The 21,233-nt window shown below is 41.1% G+C and overlaps 1 protein-coding gene across 1 annotated transcript in view; it reads right to left on the bottom strand.

Annotated features, from left to right (window-relative positions):
• Positions 1–21,233, bottom strand: part of LOC126469711 (uncharacterized) — a 555,905-nt gene that overhangs the window by 416,592 nt on the left and 118,080 nt on the right. Inside the window, exons 3-4 of the mRNA XM_050096897.1 lie at positions 19,554–19,755; positions 16,246–16,317 (exon numbers count right to left, since the gene is read on the bottom strand). The gene's annotated coding sequence lies outside the window, so the exon portion shown is untranslated. The remainder of the gene's footprint in view (positions 1–16,245; positions 16,318–19,553; positions 19,756–21,233) is intronic.

Raw genomic sequence — 21,233 nt, 5'->3', positions numbered from 1 at the left:
GAACCACTTTACACAGACTGCTGCTAAACTGAAGGAATCCAACTGCAATGATTCAGAATCCGTAAGTATGAGCTATGGACAGATACAGAGGAAATTACCGGTGTACGCATCGACAAGGTGCACCAAAAATCTAAGTAAAGACCGCAGATGACCAGAAAATCACAGATTTACATCCATTGTAACAAGTATAATGATACAACAAAAAATATGTGCTTTTATTCGTTAATCCAAACAGCATCACCAATAAAAACAGCTAAAATAGATGACTGTGCAATTGTTGATGGAGTTTCAAGCTGGCATACTTGAAGCCTATGTATCTGGACTTAATGTAGAAAAACGATTCATAAAAAAGTGTGGCTTTGCTCCGAAAATCTTAGAAAATATTTTATGTGATGTTAATGGGAAAATGACAGCGTTGTCAACATTCCATCATACTCAAGGAATAGGTCCGGACAGTGACGTGAAGGTGAGCCTCATTTGGAAGACGTATCCCTTATTTTCAAGGATACAAATGCAACATTACGTACGTAGCACAAAAAATCGACGACAGTGGAATAGGACAGAAATGGTGTGTGTGCTAAATAAGCCTTAAATTGTAAACGAAAGACAAGAAATAAATACGAGTGACTTGAAGCAGTTACAACACTCTATACGATGTGTTTCAATACACACCGTATCGCTAGCTGTCGTGGCATTATGTCTACTTTGAATTTCCGTCTTACGAGAAAGAAATCGTTAATCAGAATAGGAAACAGGGAAAAGTACCAGACACTTCAGCAAATCATAACAGCTTTGCCAATGAACCTTTTCAAACTATTAGAGGAAAGGAGTAATAAAACTTATGCTAGATTTGACACATCAGAAATGCATTGTATTACGGCGGATAAAAAACCAATTCACTGTCGAACAGAATCGAACTGAAATGCAGTTGGTGTTTTTGGAGCGTCGGCTGTGCGACGTACGAAATCGTGGAGATCATAGTTCCAAACGATTATTCGCCAGCTGCAATGTGAGAGTAGCATTACGACGATATCCACTGCAGCTCTTGAATTACTGTAACGAGGATCAGCATCAAACGTGAACCACTCATTAACGCGTTTCGGCTCAGGACTGGTTTCTTCGGCCTCTTGAGCATCAAAGACGATGCTAACAATTAGAAATCTACCACAGTACGGCAACGCCGTTTAATAGCTTCGATCGCTGCACTGGAAGACGCAGATGATTAGACATGTAATGGTCAGTTCATACTCTCTGCTGAGTAGCCAGCAATACTATGATACAGGTAAAGAACCTGCAGAGATGGCAAACCATCTTATGCTGCGTGAGAATGAAGAGGGTATTTAAAATATGACACTATTAATTATTGCTGGTATCTGAAAGTTATGAACTATAATAGACCTGTAAGGTAGCGACCAAATAAGACCCCACAGTCAAACTGTGTGTTAAATTATATTGAATGTAGTGTATTATGTCACACAGCTAGTTAGTCATCTGACGTTTGGAGAACATAGAAAATTAAGCTCAGAATGCTGTAATTGCACCAAAAATGGGGTTCGACAGCCAGATTTACTGTTTCAATAACTGGTTGTTCAACTGGAAAAGTATTTTCTTCCACAGAATTTTATTCGACAGACGTCGAACAGAGAGGCTGAACCAACAAACTAAATCTCATCTCGTTACACAATAGCACGAATACTATGACGGATCAGAATGTGTCATACAAGGTTGACGAAAGTTCTGCCACGGATTTTCTACGAGCTACCCGTGGCAAACATAATACAAAGAGCGCAAGAGTGAGAATTCGAAAGGGACACTCCGTCAACACCGAGGTTATTGGTTCCAGCGGATTTGTTACATGTAAAATTAAATTTCAATAGGACAACAAATGAACTGTTTAAGTTGTTTCGAATAATTAAAAAAACCTGCGTACAATTTTGAGTGTGAAAATATTTGAAGCGTATCTACGAGATAAATGTATTAAGAAAGGAACCACAATATGGAACAAACCACATATCATCATAAAAATAAAATTAGAATACAGGTCGACGCCTCAGTTTGTTGTGCTATAGGGAAAGCAAAGTACACAATATGATATACACGGCATCCCTTGTAAGGGTCATCAGGCGCATTTTCTCTAGTGTTTCGGCAGATATTTGCAATTACGTTTTTGCAATGTGTAGCTGAAGTCAGCCCAAGCAAATACTGTCTCATCACGTCTTTCATACAACGCCCACTGTCGACAGAAGGCGTCGGTTTGTTGCCAGAAACAAACAAAATGATCTGAAACCGAAATTTTACGTGCCCATTCGATATTACGGTCTCAGGTCAGTCTAGTATGATATTCGTTTTATCGATGTGTATTAACAGCGACAATAAAACACTAAGAATAGCGAGTATTTCAGCAGTGACAGCACAAAGCCATTCCTGGAGTACCAGTTATTCTAAAATACATATCGGTAAAACGAATATCGCACCAGACTAATTAGGATCTGTCTGTCGAATATCATTTCGTTTGAAACGGTGAACAAACCGCCGCTTTCCGTCGGCACAGGTCGTCGTATGAAAAATGCGATGAGCGTCATCGTATGAAAAATGTGATGAGCCGCACTTATCTGGGCTGATTCCAGCTACACATTGCAAAAACAAAATTGCAAATATCTGCCGAAACAGCAGAGAGAATGCGTCTGACGAATCTTAGGAGGGACACCCGGCTTAGTTCATGACTACCAATGGATGATAAGCGATTGAGTCATAGAATGCAACTAACAGAATGAAGAGGTTTAGAAACAAAGCTCAGGAAAAGAACTGTTCATAGAAATTTATTTTCTAGGTAAGAACAGTTGCAGATTGAAATTGTTTAAATGATCTTGTAGTGTAGGTCTGTAGTCCTACAAATAAAAGAAAAGACGAGAAGAACAGTTCCTCGGAGGACTTTCGGGTTGAAGAAATTTTGGTATGTGACCATTAAAAATACTCAAACGTGTGAGCAGGAATGCAACAGAGCACCGTGATACCGTAAAAAATGCAAGTCGCTTGCAGCTTGCAACTTGTGAATTCAGAGAAAACCAATTTCCACCTGTAGGTGACAATAGAAACGTACATCAAGTTACATGAATAACGATAATAAAGAACGGGACGAAATCAGGCCTTTACATGTTAATAACAACAACAATTTCTCTGTTTGCGTGTCGGTAGGTACTCTCCAAAATAGACGCGTTGCTGCCAAAGACGCCTAGAAGTAGGATTAACGTCAAGGCTTCGAACGTCCTTCTGCTCATAGGCTCACACTAGCCTATCACTAATCTGTTATCGTTGAAACGTGTTTCCGAATATTCCTCAGTTCAGTACCGGTAGATACGACGACTGACGTGTTTAATTATTAAATAACGAGTGGAACAGCACGGCAATAAATTGCAAATGGGCATACTACGAAAAAACAGACGAAAGTATACAGCGTATAGCTACAGATTTAGAAAGACATCCAAAAAATAGGAGTGTTTGGAAAATAAGAAAAAATGCAGTAACGATATTAGTAATGTTCCAACGCTTTTGATCAAGACTCCGAAGATAAAAAGAAAGTTTACGTGAGATGGTCGAAAAAAATATCTGTTTATTTCAACGGTTAGACGTTTATCATCAAATGAAATACCTCTTATCTCTTTGCAAAACTACTCTAAAACAACATTGCGTCTATTTTTGCAAAGTGAAAAAGTGCACGATTTTGCACATCAGAATGTAGCATATATCTTGTATTTATTCCACGCGCAACACGCTGTATCATCTTATGTCGCCCTCGAATGCTGATGCGCAAAATAATTAATGTTTATGCCAAAACCAGTAATTTAAAAGGAGGTCTTTTGTCTGATGACGATGGAAAAACCTTTGAAATATGAGTAATATAGTGTGGATAACATAAAATACTCGCGATTAGCGCAGATTGTCATTCAGATCAGCAGTTACAGTCCTCAAGATACAGAAAATAATGGATTAAGTAAGTTATTCATCTGTTTGTAAAATAATTGATCACATTCGCTGTTAGATAATGGAGACACGGTGAACTGACCTGTCGATGGATACAAACCCACTTGTATACTCTGAAAGTCTTTGTTAAGTGCGTGGCAAGCAGTATACTTCATTGTACTGAGAGTTTGAGCTCTTGGTGTTCAGTTCTAGTCTCTGACGACCTCGCTATGGACGGTACGCCTTCCTTTCTGTTCAATTCACTGCTATTATGCTCGTTATATCTGTACAACATTCCTAGATTCCTGATCACAATTCCATTCCCGAAATATTAAATACAAGATAAACTGCACATTCCTGGTATCCGAACAACGAAACTATCTTGACAGTTCCTTTACTGGTGAAAAAATGTAAACGATACTTCCATTTCGTATAACCACGCTCCGTTACTCCGAGAGATCTGTGTGATCGTACGAAAAAATCACAGTTTAGTGAATCTTACACCATTTTTCGATTAAGTTGCAGGCTTGAAACAAGTTGCGAGTTGGGACTAAGTATTGTTGTACTTTCCAATGAAAAATAGCACCAGCTTGCTGACAACCATCATCGAGATTTTTGTAGTGCTATTTTATCTCTGGCACATAATCTTACTTTCAAATCCTCTAAAGACGCCCGAGATTTCACCAAATTTTCATACATGATATGTATTCATGTAAAAATCGGAACACTTCCTGCACTGAAATTTCATTTCAGGCTCAACTGTAAAACATTACGTTCAGCTCAATGCCGTTGTTATGTCGCCCATTGTAGTACTCGTATGTAGCGATGGGCAGACACCGTCGACATCATTAAACAGTGACGCAAAACTCTTGCTCGTTACTAAGATGCCGTTTTTACTTACGAGACAATCGATCGTTTTTAATTGCGTCCGAGAAAGAGGATGATCGCAGACTATAGAAGCAGTCGTCCATTTCTTGCCTTATGGTTTTCGATAACAGCTGCGTGAGGATGAGAACGTCGGACGTATCTCTGCGAAAATACCTGAATTTCACGTTATCGGTCAATTTATTTGCCAGGTAGTCAATACAATCGGTTTACGTAGCTACTCACCTACCGTAAATTTCTTTACGTAACTGAAGACTTTTGTGAAAACTATTCTGTATTCTCACGTAAATGCTTCCATATTATTTGGGTGCATTTCTAGGCTTGAGAATATCTCTCCAGAGTAGATGGATCTAGTAGCATGTATTTCATAACTTTGGTAACATGCCTCATGAATTTCTTTAATTTGTCCTATTTTTAGTGTGTTCTTAGGAAGCTTCGAAGACCGAGGGTATTTCTGAGGTTCCTGCTTATTATAGCGCAGTCTCAGAACAGTCAATTCACTTTGGATACAGGAACAACGCTACTTAGCCCATACTTCCACAGATTTATAGCTTCCATTGAATAATAATGCGTGTATTGTTAACTGTAGTAGACAGTGTTAGAGAACTTCTGTTATTCGCTGAAAATAATACTTTCTACGTGTCGCCTTTCATTATTCACTCCCTGCACATATGATTAACAAATCTCTAAATACTACGTGTTCTTACACTACATGTTCTTGCACTTGACAAATTGTAAGAAAAGAGTCATGAGATGTAGGCATTTCACTAAAAATAATCGAAACCCTCAGCGAATGTAATAAAAATTTAGTAAATTTCAAACATATTTTCAGAATGTCTGCAAAAATAAAACAATTCCTCAAAGTTGGAACAGTGCTGGTATAATCGTTTCCCACAAGAAAAGTGACAGACAAGACATAAAAATGATGGATACATCAGCCTCCTATCCGTAATCTAAATGATATTAGCAAAAATAATTACTAACTGCATAATAACATTGGAACAGAGGATACAGTACAATACACCATTTCCAAGTCAAGTATGAAGTTGCGGAACGGGACCACTAGGGTGAATCTTCACTTTGCCCTGGATTCAAATATTCTAGGAAAGTATTTGATTCAGTTTTCACAAAATTTGTACTATCATGTCTTGAGACACAAGGTTAGATAGTAATTGAGTGTATATACTGCTATGGCGTAGCCTCATTAGGGTAGAGGGATATACGTAACTAGAAGAGGATTTTGTCTAGGAGAGTTTGTGTCTCCGAAACTATTCCCCCAAGCCCAGCAGGAAGTTCTCAGCACGAAGTTGCAGAACTGGACCACAAGTGTGGATCTCCACTTTGCCCAGTATTCAAAGACTTTGAGAAGGTATTTGATTCAATGTTCACAACATCTGTATTATCAGTGTAGGAGACACTGAGCTGAGTATATATGTTGCTTTGACACAGCTTCATTAAGACAGTGGGATATTCATATTTGGGGGTTTGCCTAAGAGAGTATATACCTTCGAAGCTATTCCCAGAAGCCCAGCAGGATGTTTCCAGATTCCTAAACTGGAAAAATGAAGTATAAATGCAGGTTACTGGAGAATAACTGAAGCACCTTCAACATCTCATACAAGAACTTGATAATGAAAATGAAGTGGAAGTGGACTGGACATATAGATGGTGGATCCACCAAAGAAGTTATGTGCTGGATTCCAAGAAATAAGAGAAGTCTGAGGGGAAATTACATTGATGACGTTAAAAAACACGCATGTGTATAACTGCAGACTGTAAAGCATGGGGCAGTCAGGGATAAATGTCAAATGGCTGATGGTGACCACGTATTTCGCTTCTCGCTCATTTCTGGTAGCAGCTTATCAAGGGAAATTTGGGAATCTTAAGAAAGCACAGAATTTGAAATTTGCAAATATTTTGCAAGCTGTGGGCCAGAAATGCGGGTGTAACGATGGAACACGAAGAGCCACAAACTAGCGTCCGGAGCGTATTTCGCTTTCCTAGAACTTATTGTCGACAATTTTGCATAGTGGAAGCAAAGTTAATTAATTTAAGGAAGTAAAAGATTATATCAGACCGATAAGATGGCATTTCAAGTAAAACATCATCGTGCTTTTCGGTCTGGAAGTCTACGAATGAATTCCCCTTCTGAATTACTCTCTTTTTACTCATACTGCAGAAAGAACTCTGCAAGGCTCACACGCCTAACTGTGACTTAGCTCGCTTTTAGAGGCAGTAGCGACTATTTAATCAATCTCTTTAGTATCAGCAGACGTGCCCACCCAAATTCGAGTGTATGAAGATTCAAATAAATTGCTCTGAGTAGGAAATAATCATTCATGAAACCACAGTAACAAGAGTTTACGTAATCTAGAACAATTGCACAGCCCTTGGCTGTATCGTTTTCCAGAGAGAGGACAGCAATATAAACGATCGCTTTTCGCAGATAGTTCGGTGACTTTTGACCGTATGGCAAAAAAGTAGATCGCCATGCTCATGCAAAAGGTACAAGTAAAATTTTTATGAAGTCAACTGTATACTACTGTAGCACAAACTAACGGAGTTCACCTTGAGGAAATGTTAGCATTTTCATCTAACGCAATACGACAAAAACTACTTTCTACGGCACTACACATCCGTACTATCTAATCAATAAGACAGAAATTCAGTTATCAGTTTCACGTCAAATAAAGCTGAACGTAGATCCAAATAAAATAAGTTCAGACACAGACCTGTGAGCCGCAAGCAGACAGTCACGGACAGTAGACTGAATCACACCGTGATTTATTAGCAATCAACAAAATAATATTCTTAACAGGTACTCCGTCGAAACTGTGCAAATAATAATGAAGAGAAAATTAGTGTATCTATCGTAGAAAAGACATTAATAAAGACATCTAAGCTTAACGTGAGAATAAACAGCTATGACTTCAATGGGAGAAGACCGAATAGTTGTGTAAACAGTAAGGGAAGTTACAGTTGGGCTGAGACAGCAGTCTGTCAATACGAAAATAGAAGTATATACATTAATTAAAACGAGAAAACATTCGTGCCCTAAAGGTGCCGTGAGTATAAATAAATGAGCAATAAAAACGTCTAATCAAAGACCATATGTGATTAGTGGAAGAAAGTAGCCAACGCAAGTATGTTGCATAAATTAAAACTAGAGTATTTTTACGACGTCCAGAAGACATATTAAATCACAAAAGTAGACTGAGTACTAAAAAAACTTCAGTGAATAAATCATAAAAGACCTTATAACAAGAATAGTATCTTTAAAGGATAGCTAACAGTTATTTGGATTGAAGTCTGGCAAAATCGACGCCATTCAAGGAAACGACTGTTTTACATACACATAGGAAGGGAATGAAATCATTGGTGAAAGAGTGAAAATTGGTGTGATACTTGGGAGACATATATTACAACAGAAGGAAGGAAGAGATGTGGTCTACAAACTAAATAAACTGCAGAGAGGAACGTAAACAGCTACTAAAACCGTGGGAAATATTTCAGCATTTTCGGATTTGAACATAAAATACGAAAAAAGTGGAAACTGTCTTTTAGATTTCGAAAGAAAAGCATTTCATGCTAAATACACAGAAGGGAACAAAAGATTTAAAATTACAGTCAATAGCTGCCTTACAATAACGGTGAATTCTTATTTGCATACGGTGTAGAAAAGATTACAAGTATCGCCAATAAAGAGATGACTGTAAAACCGTTAGCCTTATCAGTGAAGGGACATATTTATTTAAAAACGTGTTTTCCATTTCATCAGTGTCAACTTATATACATTCTAAGATTTCTGGAAAGCATGGGCACATGTGTTCGGACTTTACAATGATGGGGGATTATTGTATAGAGAAGAACGAATAGTTACGTTATGTAAAAGTCGAATTTGTGTGATACATGGCTAAGGAAAATAATGATAACTGTTGCAAGAAAAGTATGAACGTAAAACGAAGAAAAGGAGAGACATACGAGAGGACAAAAGTTAAAATGTGGTAAGAAATGGGCACATATGTTCGGACTTTACAATGATGTGGGATTATTGTATCGAGATGAACGAATAGTTACGTTCTGTAAAAGTCGAATTTGTGTGATACATGGCTAAGGAAAATAATGATACTGTTGCAAGAAAAATATGAACGTAAAACGAAGATAAGGAGAGACATACGAGAGGACAAAAGTTAAAATGTTGTTGTGTACGTTACGCGTCTACTGACAGAACAGCATCGCTGAAAGGAAGCAAACTAAACGCGAAATTTGTGAAACATAGAAAATAACTAAAAAGTATCCATTAGCATGAGTTTAAGCTACAGATGCTGTTATTAGCGAACCAATGCTATTCATGGAATTCCCGATAAGGGATACTTGTATCTATATGCGAGATGGACAAGTTATTCAAACCCTATAATTATCCATTTGAAGAGTATTAACCCTTAAACACGAAAATCGAGCCTATGTAAGGACGGAAAATATTCCTGCCGGTTCCTGAGAGATATATTCTGGCAATATCAGAAATTAAATATCTCGCTGTAATGTGGAATGAGGTGTCACAGAGAAGAGAAACAGCGCAAACTTGTAGGAAAATCGTGTCAAGATATCGCGCTTTGTTTTCGCAAAACTGCACTGTTCATACGGCTCCAGCCTGTTGTAGTTCAAAACCAAGACAGGGAAAACTGATGAAAATTTAGATTTTATTGAGAGAGTAAGTTTCGGTGTTATCTGACGTATTATGGTTTCGTTGTTTCCAGGTGTTGGTACACATACATCTGCAACAGGCTACAACAGATGCAAATCTGCCAGTGAAGCTCTCACTTAATACGTTTTTCGCTGTGTTTATCCTCAGGTGGAGGAGTTCTATGGTTCATTTAATACCAAACGCTTACGAAAACGCAACGTTACAACTTTTTTTCAAGTAAAAATGAACAAAAACTTGTTCATCGTCAGCTTGGTGAGTGACTTTCATAGAAATGAAAACGCCCATTACCATGTAGATAGCACGTACTTTAGACGGCAGCTTGGCAATTACTTTGGCTGGCACTCTCGTTAGCATCAATGTACACTTTTTCTAACACCGTGTGGGAAAGGTAAAATAGCTACGAATACCGACCAACTTGCGATGAAATAGTGTCACAGCTTCCTGAACGTGAACTACGAATCGGACTGTGTTTTCGAGAAGGCATTTCCAGGAGAGAGTATCTCCGCCGTCGCAATAACGTCAATAAACTGACCGACCAAGTACAATTTTATTTTTCGTAGAATGTGCAAATTTTTGGCGACAGCTATTCAAAGATCACGTCAGGCAGTTTAGATGTCACGAGGGATTGAAAAGTTTTCGAATTTTCAGTGCTGTGAAACTCCTCTACTGAAAATTCTCTTTGAGGATATCGTCGTTTCTACGCCAAGGACAAAAAGACTGAATATTTCCAAAGTGCAGCGTCAGTGTGCACCTGAAAATGTGTGTATGGAAGCAGATTTTCAGTACTTTCTAGAAATCTTTGTGTGGTATAATGTTAGGGCATAAGCCTAGGAAAGTTTATCTCGTAAGAGTTTTTCTTCTTCAGGCCTTGAGATGCAACCGACTGGGCAACTGTCAACAATATAGCTGTACCTTTGTTTAAAATTCTAGAAGAATTTAGAGTTGCTTGAAACATAATTAATACAATTGTGTGAGATTGAACTTGGCCTCCGTGAACCGGTTGGCAACATAAATATAGTAACATGTGCAAAGCGATAAATATGAAATCGTCGTTCAGTTGGCGAGTGAAGAATCCGTTGACATAATTAATATACTTGGACAAACTCTCGAAAACCACGTTACAAATTCAATGATAGGTGTTAGACAAGCAGATGGGCTGCTCCAGATTCTCTCGGTGTGTGTTCTAAAGAAAGAAATATCTGTGTGGAGCGAGAAAGCGACTGTTAGGGCCAAAAATGTTGGGGACAGACATAATTTGCTTATCCTTTGCTGTATTTTTTGAAAAATATCTGACGGAATTTGTACAAGCACACCTCCTTAGTTCGTAAATCTGAGGAAGCTGAATTTCAAATATCTTTCGAGAAAACAGAATTCGCAATCAGTACAGTAACTTCGTGTAAGTTGTTAGTAACAGAATAAGGGAGAAAATTATACGATTGATAAGTGTAAGTACTTATGTGAAATAACACATATCACTCAGTTAAACCAAGAAATTAAAAACCAAGAGCGGTCAAACTGTAAGTGAAATACGAACTGTCTAAAGAAAGAATAAAAGAGTCTCGCCGTCGACACCAGTGATCAAAGCAGTGGGTCTCCTTGCTACAGATATATACCGTCTACGAAATGAGACGAGTACAAGGCAGAAAAAAAGAAACAGAAATTGAAAGAAAAAGAACGGAGAATGACGAGTCTGGATACACAAAAAGTGAAGATCCACACGAAACATGAAAATGTCTTACATTAACGGCAAAAAGCGGAGAAGATGGACAACAGAACCCAACAAACTGAATTTTCGGTCATACTTACAAGAGTAAAAAAGGCAACCAGTGGATCCAAAGAATACAGAAAGACATGGCATAATGAGCTTAAAAGAGACACGACAGAAAGCAAAATTAAATTTACGAATTCGGTACAAAATTTGTATAATTTCCTAGAAAATGAATAAATAGAAACGACCGGTAGACATAGGAAAATATGAGAAACCATCATAAAAAAATGCAGAGCTTTGGGAATGGCAATTCGGAAAAGGACAACAAACGAGAATGAATGCTGTGGGCTGTTTTATGTGGTCTCTGAACGTCTGAATCTCAAATAACCAGAAGCGTAGCGAAAATGTTAGGGAGACACTAACACTGGGTAAGACACACTGACGAATTTCCTTGCGGATGCGAGCGCATTCTTTGTGAAGTTACAGCAACTTTCTCGTCTTTTGTTATATGCCGTGAATCATGGGTTCACGTCTATATGCATCGTTATTGGGTATGCAGAAGGTAGCTCTCCAAGCAAACGGTGCTGCAACTAAAATGCGAATGAAGGTGGTCAGTGCTGCTACATTACAACTTATGAACAGGTGCGTTAGCAAGTCCATCGTCTGTCTTTACTCACTACACGCACAGTTCGTAGGGGACAGGGGCACGTAATCGGTTTTCCTACGTGAATGAAGCTATTTCCCAAAAACGAAATGTTTCACATCTTATATATAGTACCCGAAAAAGCATACTTTTTTTCAATAACAGACTTATTTTCATCGCGTGTCGCCTAATAAATATTGTACAGAGCCTGGGAAATACACGCATATGTGTTGATTGCACTAAGAGACACGAGAAGTATGCTTTCTTTTACCAATCAAAAAAGTAATCGTCATGAAAGGCTGCACCGTTCTACAGTAATAGTCTATAGTTTTCGTCGGCTGATTTATGAAGAGTGTACGGGGCACGTTCATCTGTTTCATTCTGTCTTTGCAAATAATCGTGAATCCGTTGATTTGCGCTGAAATTTTTATTCGGACTCCAGTGAGAGCTGTCACAGGTTGTAAACAGTTTTCCGCTACAGGTAAGTCAGGCGTTCGTAAAACACGACACAATTCTCACGCCTGTGTTTGCTCGCCGCGAAAAGTAAACGAAAGAACGGCAGCAGAGGTAGAGTGCTTTTGATATTGGCAGGGAAGGGTTCGACGTCGCCGCAGACACGCTTCTTTTTCGGCTCAGAAATTATTGACCACTGCTGTCAAAGAGGTTCGCGTCGCTGCGGGGCAAGGTATAAACGTGGGAACATGATAAATTACAAAAATGTTTGACCGATAATCAAAGAGAAATTATCGCCAAATAACTGCCATTAACGGTGACCGTGGATTCGAATATATTTGTCATGTTTTACTTCTGCGACTCCAAAGGGAATGAATTAATTTTCTATCACCGTGTCGAGTTCTTTCTGCTGGAGGTCTTCCAGTCGGGCAGAGAATACCGAGAAAACAAAGGCGTGGGCAATTTCTGCAAATTGTAGACAGGCAGTCTGTCCTGGAGGGCTACCTTCGGAAACAAACGCGCCAATATGTCAACCGAAATATTTTTAATAATCAGACAACGCAATTTTGCCCGTTCGGCGATTATTCTACGCAATAAATATGTAGCCGAAATAAAAGGAAGCTCGCCAGTGGGAGGAGGGGGCGGTGGTCGCGTAATTTATGTGTGCGAGAGAGAGGGAGCGAGGCAACATGGCGGCGGTCCTGGGTTCGACCCCAGAGGCCGGTGGCGGGGGCCGGCGCCATCATGGCCGGCAGTCATCGAGGCAGCCAATGACGATGATGATGACGATCGGACCAATACGGATGATTCCGCCCCCACCATCTACCCCGCACCCCTCCGCCCCGTCCCTAATACAATGTAGCATACATAAACAAATGATGGATGAGACACTCGGCAAACCCGTTAAATGATTTTTGTATTAGCTACGGTATTATTTTTGCAATGAGTATTATATGTAATGTAAACTGCATAGTGATGTATTTTGCTGTAAATTATTTATAAAAGCGTCATTCCTCTGACTGGCGCATTATCTGCGAGAAGAGCCTTTCTGAAGTTTATTTCGCAATTATTGGCAGGTTGCGCGCGGACTACTTGACATTATAAAACAATTCTTCTGGACGAAAGAGCAGGCAAACAAATTACAAATGTGCCCTGCGGTTCAAAACCTTACACACATGCAAAGAAGCAGTAAAAAGATGGCAAATATGGTAAACGAGAACCACATAGCTATTTAGGGAAAGACTAATTACCGTTGTAAAGCAACTCCGATTAGGAAAGAATGTTATCATGGAAGTTTGAACCAGAATAAACACGCATGGCTGTTATGCAGTCACCTATTTGAATCAGCCATAACGTACATGCTAAAATTATTTGTGGCGCTGCCACTGTAAGTATAGTGAAGGAGGATGGACTTTTGGAAAAAACTAAAGATAGCTTAATGGAAAAGATCCAGCCTACTCGTACGAAAAACTAGACTCAGCCACAGTATTATGCACGAGGGCAGAATAAAAGTTTGCAGACGTACGAACACACTGTATGAAATCGAACTCTACTGCTACAGAAAGACATAGCTGGAAGACATCTGAGGTTTGATGCGTGACTCCCAAGCTGAATAACGAAGAGATGAGCATCTAACCTGTGAAGAAAAATTTTCTGCGAAAATTTTCCGAACTATTCATTTAATGTTTTGGAATGTTTTTTGTGGGAATGAAAGTAGAAAAATTTTTCTGTAATGTGTTGGATCAGAGTTGGACACGAAATATGTAGACGATTGTTATCTGGTGGGTTAAAACGAATCGATGTGAGCGACGCTAAGTGTGTCCACGCTCGTAAGCTGAGGAAGTATTTACCGAAGATCACTTCTCGATTACAACGTTGCAACTACAATAACCTCTAATACGACACAAACGAAAACTGTAATTTTATAACAGTTGCGGACATAACAAAACAGAATGAATTTGGAACGCATGTGACCTACCTACAGACATACAAGCAACAGTAACCATTACAAAGAAAAATTCTGTGCACTGAGGATCACAGATAGAAATATCGTTGCAAGTGTATAACAATAGTCGTATACCTAAAAACGTTTGTCGGGAAATGAGCGATGCTGTTAAGTAAAACGAAAAGAAGAACGGAGCCTTGCATGTAGTAACGTTTCTCAATATCTGACAGCAGTACTGGGACCGGAGTGCTTTTGTTTTCGTGATATGAGCTGTTCTACAGAAGACAAACAGACTGAATGAGATAATTTTATGATACTGAAAGGAAAAACGGTAACCTGAAGTCACCTTAGAACTGAAAAAAAGAACGGGTGTCTTTTATAGCTGTTATCGGAGTCCTATTGAGATCAGTGTTCTACTTGAGACACATTTGTGATACTGTGTGAGAGTCTAGTACAGAATTTGGAATCATCCAGCGAAAAACCGAAATTCAGCAAAGCAAGATGAGCAACAATAACAGTTAACACGTATGTATCAATGAAGAAACAGCAGTTTACTCAGTTTTGTTCTCCTTAGTGAAGCATTCAGCAGATTATAAATAGTCAAAATACTGTTCCATCCTTTATCGAGGAGAAATGAACAGGAAGACAAGATGGTCTCTGGATGGAAGTCCATCTAAGATCTGAATAAGACTAAACCGGTGTAGGTGCATAGTTTTTCTTTTTTTCAATGCAACCGTTGTAACCTACGGACTCAGGTCCCTTTGATACTGAAAAGAGATCCATTCTACAGTAATTTACAACAAGACAGGAGTTTGGGTTTTATTCAAAATGTACTTCTGTACTTTTCTAACGGTATAGAATACGTTCCGCATTGCTGTTGTGTATGCTTAGTTAGTGGCAAAGTCGTACCTTCCTTCCCATTTATCCTATGCTAACTATCTTTGCCTCATCCATAGGCTCTTCGTGCTATATAGTTGTAGAAAATGCTTTTCTTACTATTTCTACTTCTGTGTGAATATACTTGTTGAGAATTCTCAATAAGCGAGATTTAATAACACAGGAAACATGCTAAACTGAGTGGAGAGCGAGTAGCGAAATAAGGCATGGCACGTGAGAGTAGCCCCGTTTGTCTGTTTTCTTAGCCGTGCAAGTCGGTACAAGGGTGCGCGCTCTATCCATCATTGCGGCCGCTTTCGCACGCTTACAGCACACGCCACTGAGTTTTTTCAACTTGTCTTCCTTGCCTCGTACTTTGAAACGAGGCGACTTATTTTTAATCGTACCAGCTCTGTATTCTGCCGCCTGAGTAGGAACTAAACTTGGTTATAAAGGTAAACCTGCGTGCCATACGGATGAGAGGACAATATATTGTAAATTTAAATCAGTACCGAGGAAAAATTTTAAGAAAAGTCCACGTAAGGTAATGGCAATTGGTGTGTGTCTAAACCTGATTAGAGAAAACACAGTTTGTAAACTGGAACAAACTCTTGCCGTTTGGCAATAACAGGAAGCGCATGTGGTCGACACCCCTGAACGAGTGAGTATCTTGCGGTATGACGAAGAACATTCCAAACGCTTGGAGCGTACATTTAATAGTAGTACTCTCAAGGTGGATCGCAGCTGGAAGGTTGAAAACTGACAGAAGGTCAACTCGCTGCCTATTGTAAGCCTCATGTCTGGGGTAACTATAAACGTAGGACAATTTACCATTACTCGTGCACATTACGCAGCAACGATTACCAGTCGCGAAGGCAGTATCAGGGTGTCGTTTAGTGACATAATTCCCACACATTATTGCTTTACTGTAACACAATTCACACGAAGTCAAGTGTATGACAGCATCAATTCAAACAACAGAGGAGAGTGCTCACTGAGTTGAGGCGGCATTGCAGAAGGGACTGCGCGCAGCTGTGATACGGAACACCACGTCTTCCTCGCAAGCTTACCGAGTGAGAGTCTTATGCCGTCGTTAGTGTGTCCATAGTTGGGTAGATAACTTCTTCAATCCGGGATTTACACTGAAATTAGAAAGAAACAAAAAGAATAGAATTAGGAGGTGACAGGTGATATTCCTTTTGTTATTGCGCATGCAGTTGTGCAAATGCATGGAGATGCTAAAAACCATGCTCTTAAAATGTTAGACAAAGGACCGATATATAATATATATACTTGAAGACAGCTAGAGCGAGTTAGACATTCCAAGAAAATCATCATATGTCAAATTTGCCGTCTTGGTACTTGATAAGTTGAGAATTTTCTTTATTTATTTATTTGAACGTGGCTTTGTCATTAAAAAATTTCTTCGCGTGCTATATTACTAGTAATTTTTCACAAAATTTCTATGGAAGACTAAGGGGTAGCTTGCCAGGTATGAAGCAATAGTAAACCAGTTCAAATGGTTCAAATGGCTCTGAGCACTATGGGACTTAACATCTGAGGTCATCAGTCCCCTAGAACTTAGAACTACTTAAGCCTAACTAACCTAAGGACATCACACACATCCATGCCCGAGGCAGGATTCGAACCTGCGACCGAAGCGGTCGCGCGGGTCCAGACTGAAGCGCCTAGAACCGCTCGGCCACACCGGCCGGCTAGTAAACCAGTCTACGGCTACATTGATCGAATTACCTAAGTAAAGTAAGGAGAGATACACTTGAAGAAGTTCCATTAACGTGAGCGTTTTCCAAATCAATGGCGAAACATGTTTAGTTTACGTTAGTGCCGTAAACTCAGACCGAGAGGTAAAAATGAGCATAAATATTCTGGAGAGAGAATGCGTTGTGTGAATATTCAAATAAAAATGATGAGGGACATGCGAAGAAAGTATCAGAAGTCACTAGATGATGTGCCACATGGTAAGCGCATCATATGTGGATGTAACATATAGAAGGAATTAGGATTTTAAAAAGCTATACAGGGGTGAAGTCTCAATTCATGGTTGGAGATCGTTCTCACGCACTTGTTCTTATGTTACACAAAACAGTGAGCTTCACTGCAGTTTTCGACGATTTTCCACACACAAATAGTCGACTGCTCCGTTGATACAGTTCTGGGGTATTCTTGAATATATGGTACTATTCTTCAGCTTAATGTATACTCTGCCAAGCTTGAGACACAGGGCGCTTTTTATTTTTGGACATATAAATATTCTTTCCTGTGGGTGCCACAGATGGAGTGTAGGAAAACGGCAACTTATGTGACCTTATGCGGATTATAATTTGCCGTATTTCATTTGCACAGTCTCTGTGAGAGCGATAAGTAGAGAAATATTTGTAGGTTCCCCTCTGAAATACTGATTTTGGAACTTTATTGTAGTTTTTAGAGAGATGTTAGGAGTCTTGGAATATTTGACAATCCAGATTCCGCAGCATCAGCATTTCTCGGACGCTCTCTCGCTAGAGCATTCGCTGGAGCATTTGCCGGAGTCTTCGCGCTACCTCTCTATGTATCGTACTTGGACAATGACTTAATCGCAGCGTGGCGTTAGTACATAGATCTTGCCAGCTTGTAGCACTTTCAGCGGAGTCGACGAAAAAACAGAAAGGAGGAAGGCGAGCGGTTAAGTTTGGGTGCAACCTCAGTTGCCCAAGGTCGACGGCTAAGCTGCACCGCATCTCACAACAAAGCCTGCCTCTGAGGCCGTTATCAGCCTAACTTTGGCTGTCTCACGTATGTTTACTCCACGGTGTAACGAAGAGGAGATGCGGTGCATTTCTGACGACGACCCCGTTCTCGATTTACGCATATTTATGCTGTTAGATTCTCCAGCAATATCGGAAATCGACTCCCACGACATTATATTTTTGCCTAAATCACAGTCCTCCTGCGATTCGCTACACAGGTTCGCAGTCAGTTCTTCCCTGGAAGCTGGTCACATTTCAGCGCAGCGCTCGTAATGGTGTTGTTGTAGACGAAGGCCGAAATACCGATGGACGAGAAGAAAGAACGATGTGGCGGTATACCGGAGCGCAGGCCTGGGCATCTTCTGTCGGCGCCAACATCCTGGCGCCTATTTTTGAGCCGAGGTATCGGCAGAAAGTGGCGACCCGCCGTTATAACGAGAGGCGGCGTGGAGGTCTTCCCACAGGCCGTGCAACGAACCCTGTTTTAAAAGGCTCCTTCTTCGAGTGGGCAGTTGGTAGGCGAAGATGGGGGAAGCTAGCACTGAGAACTGGTTTCTTGTGGCGGCTGTATCAGTCGGCCGCTGGACGCTGCACGACTATTAGAAGCGAGCTTAGCACGCCACCGGACTCTCACTTGGCCGAGCGCAAAATTACTCTCATTGTCAAATGGAGTGAAACTGGCCGCGCTAAACATGGCCACCCGTACAAACTCGCATTTGCTGCGGCATTACGCGTGTCGTTTAACGGTTGCCTCTGTTAGCCAATAAAGCCCGCCAGCGGGTTAGGGTAGCAGATTTTCTCAGTAAAGGAAACAACACTGCTGAGACTTGAACCGAGCCGTAGGGGATCTAGAGTGTTTTTTGGGAGGCCTAGACACGAAGTCCTTAATTAGGGTGATAAAGGGTCCACTACGTACCAACAACGCCGAGAGTAGTCAGATAAGGGTAAATGTCGAACCGTTCAAACTCTGAGAAACACTGCTGCTCAGCCTCAGAACTACTGTATTGTAGCTTTGCGGGCTTATCTCAAACCCCAGGTAACCGGCTAAACGAGGCCTTGTTATACATTTACAATTAATGAGTACAGACTGAATAGGTCTCAGAGGTTTACTATGATACTTAACTTACATTTAGATTAGTTCAAAGCTAAATTATGAATGCTATATTTCTAATTATACGAAACCACAATTACAAAGCAATTTTCAGGTACCCTCTTCGTAAGGCGATAGTGTCAAATTCAAGAAAGCTAATTTGATGCGGAAACAATACGGTGAATTGAATTAAAAAAAACAAACTATTTTCAGCAAAATTTCGCAGTCTGCCGCAGGATATAAATTAATTACCAGAATGTATGTTGTATGTGATCTAGAAACGTAACTACTGGATGAACAGAGAAAAATGTGATATCAGATGCACGAACAAAAGTAAATAAATAACAATTTTAAAAACTTCTCCGCGGAGAAACGTATAAAGACTGTTTTTTCTTTTGCAGAGCCACTGTTGCGCGCTTCCCAGCAGGCATCGTCACAGACATGTCTCTCGTGCCGCTGGGAAGCCGAATGTTGCACATAATCCGTTCACAGAACAGGCACTGAGTGTGGGCGGAGCGCGCTGCGCGATGCATCTGCGTACCTTGCTCTCTTTCTTGCACGCACATCACCTCGACAGTTGCACAGTCAGCCGAGCCTCTTCATGTTCCTTTTCGTCGCACTAAGAAATCAGTAGCGTACCGCTCACTTTCAACTTCACGTCAGAGTTCAGAGTGTGTCGCTGCATTCACTTCACGTCTTTTTCCACAAACAAGTCACTTCCATTTCGGTTTTCCAAACCGGCACTGCAACAGAAGAGATATATCAGCTGCAACGCGAATCGACACTACGCAACAGTCGGGTGAGTTTTTTTCTTAAAAAAAAAAAAAAAAGAATATCGAAGAAGAGGGACGGTCAACTGCTGTCGGAGCGGGTAGGGAGCGGACCAGATATTAAATACGTAAACGGCCGCGATCACGAGACGTCACAAGACCGGTGCCGCACGCAATTCGCAAAGTCGGAGCCGTCGGAAAACAACAATAAAAAACAAGTATTTAAACGGAAAAAATCTTAAATGCGGCGAACAGTATTTGTGAGAATGAGTCAGAAGGGAGAAAACAAGTAACGTGCAGAGAAAACGTTGCAAATTACACAGGTCGTGTTATGCAGTTTGGAGCCGGTGTCGGTGGTGGCTGCGCTGGCGGCAAACTGCATAGCACTACTGCATCTATGCAACTCGTCCGCGCCGCCACCAGGCCTCTTTCAACTCTGCCCCCATGTGATCCGAATATGAGTGAGTGCATGCGCTCGCACACACGCACACATACACACACATACACACTCGCAGGCGGGCGCTCGCGCTCTTCGCTCTCTCTCTCACTTGCATCCTGCACACACGCGGGCGACGGAGAGGGGGTAGTCGTGGGCACCGCGCGAGGGGGAGGGGGTGCCTGACCAGTGCCGGCCGCGGGAGGGGGTGCCGGGAGGGGAGGGGCGCCGGCGCAAAGAGGGAAACAACGGCACGTGCACGCACACGACGCACGCAGCACGCACCACAGCTGCGTCCGCGCCAGCGCGCTGCATCTTGCACCCGGCCCGCCCGCCGCTCACCTCCTCACCTTCCAAACGGTGCTAAACGGCACCGACGGTCGCGATCGCATCCGAAATTATGCGGCGAACCGCCTTCCGGCTGAAATTTGGCGCGTGCCGGAGTGGGGAGGGGGCGGAGGGGGAGAGGGGGCAGGGGCGGAGCGCGGCACCCCCTGCCATTTTTCGCTCCTTTTTTTATTTATCTGCTTCGCTTCCGTTTCGGACGTGCCGCGCGACAGACATGGCGAATGGGCGAACAATAGTGCACGGGACACTTTGCGATGGGACCATCTACTCGTTTGCGATAGTTCTCTTTTTGTACCAAAATTGTTGGTAAACAGTTACACTATGTCGCTGATATTATAGTATTAAAACAATGTTGACTTCTCCTTTGCACACGAAATACATAAGAGAATATCGGGACACCTGCCCTGACACGGCTGAAGCTTTGATTTCCGCTCATCATCAGGTCGTTATTTACGAAACGTACTAGGTTCTGTAAGAAGAAAAATATGTTTTTCTTCGACAGCGGTGATTTACAAAATAACAGTGTAACAGGGTCACGAGGCAAACAGTGTCACTTAAGACATAAATCTGCGTCAGCTGTCTCGATCCTCCAGTCAGCCACAGGAAATGTGGATATGGCTGATCTGATTTGGAGCTACCTTCTGCCAAAGCCTGAATCCATTTGATT

This window comes from Schistocerca serialis, chromosome 3 (genome assembly GCF_023864345.2).
Source record: "Schistocerca serialis cubense isolate TAMUIC-IGC-003099 chromosome 3, iqSchSeri2.2, whole genome shotgun sequence".
In the NCBI taxonomy this organism is placed as follows: domain Eukaryota; kingdom Metazoa; phylum Arthropoda; class Insecta; order Orthoptera; family Acrididae; genus Schistocerca; species Schistocerca serialis.
Note: the sequence above shows the minus strand (reverse complement) of the source record. Positions and strands in the feature narration are given on the sequence as shown.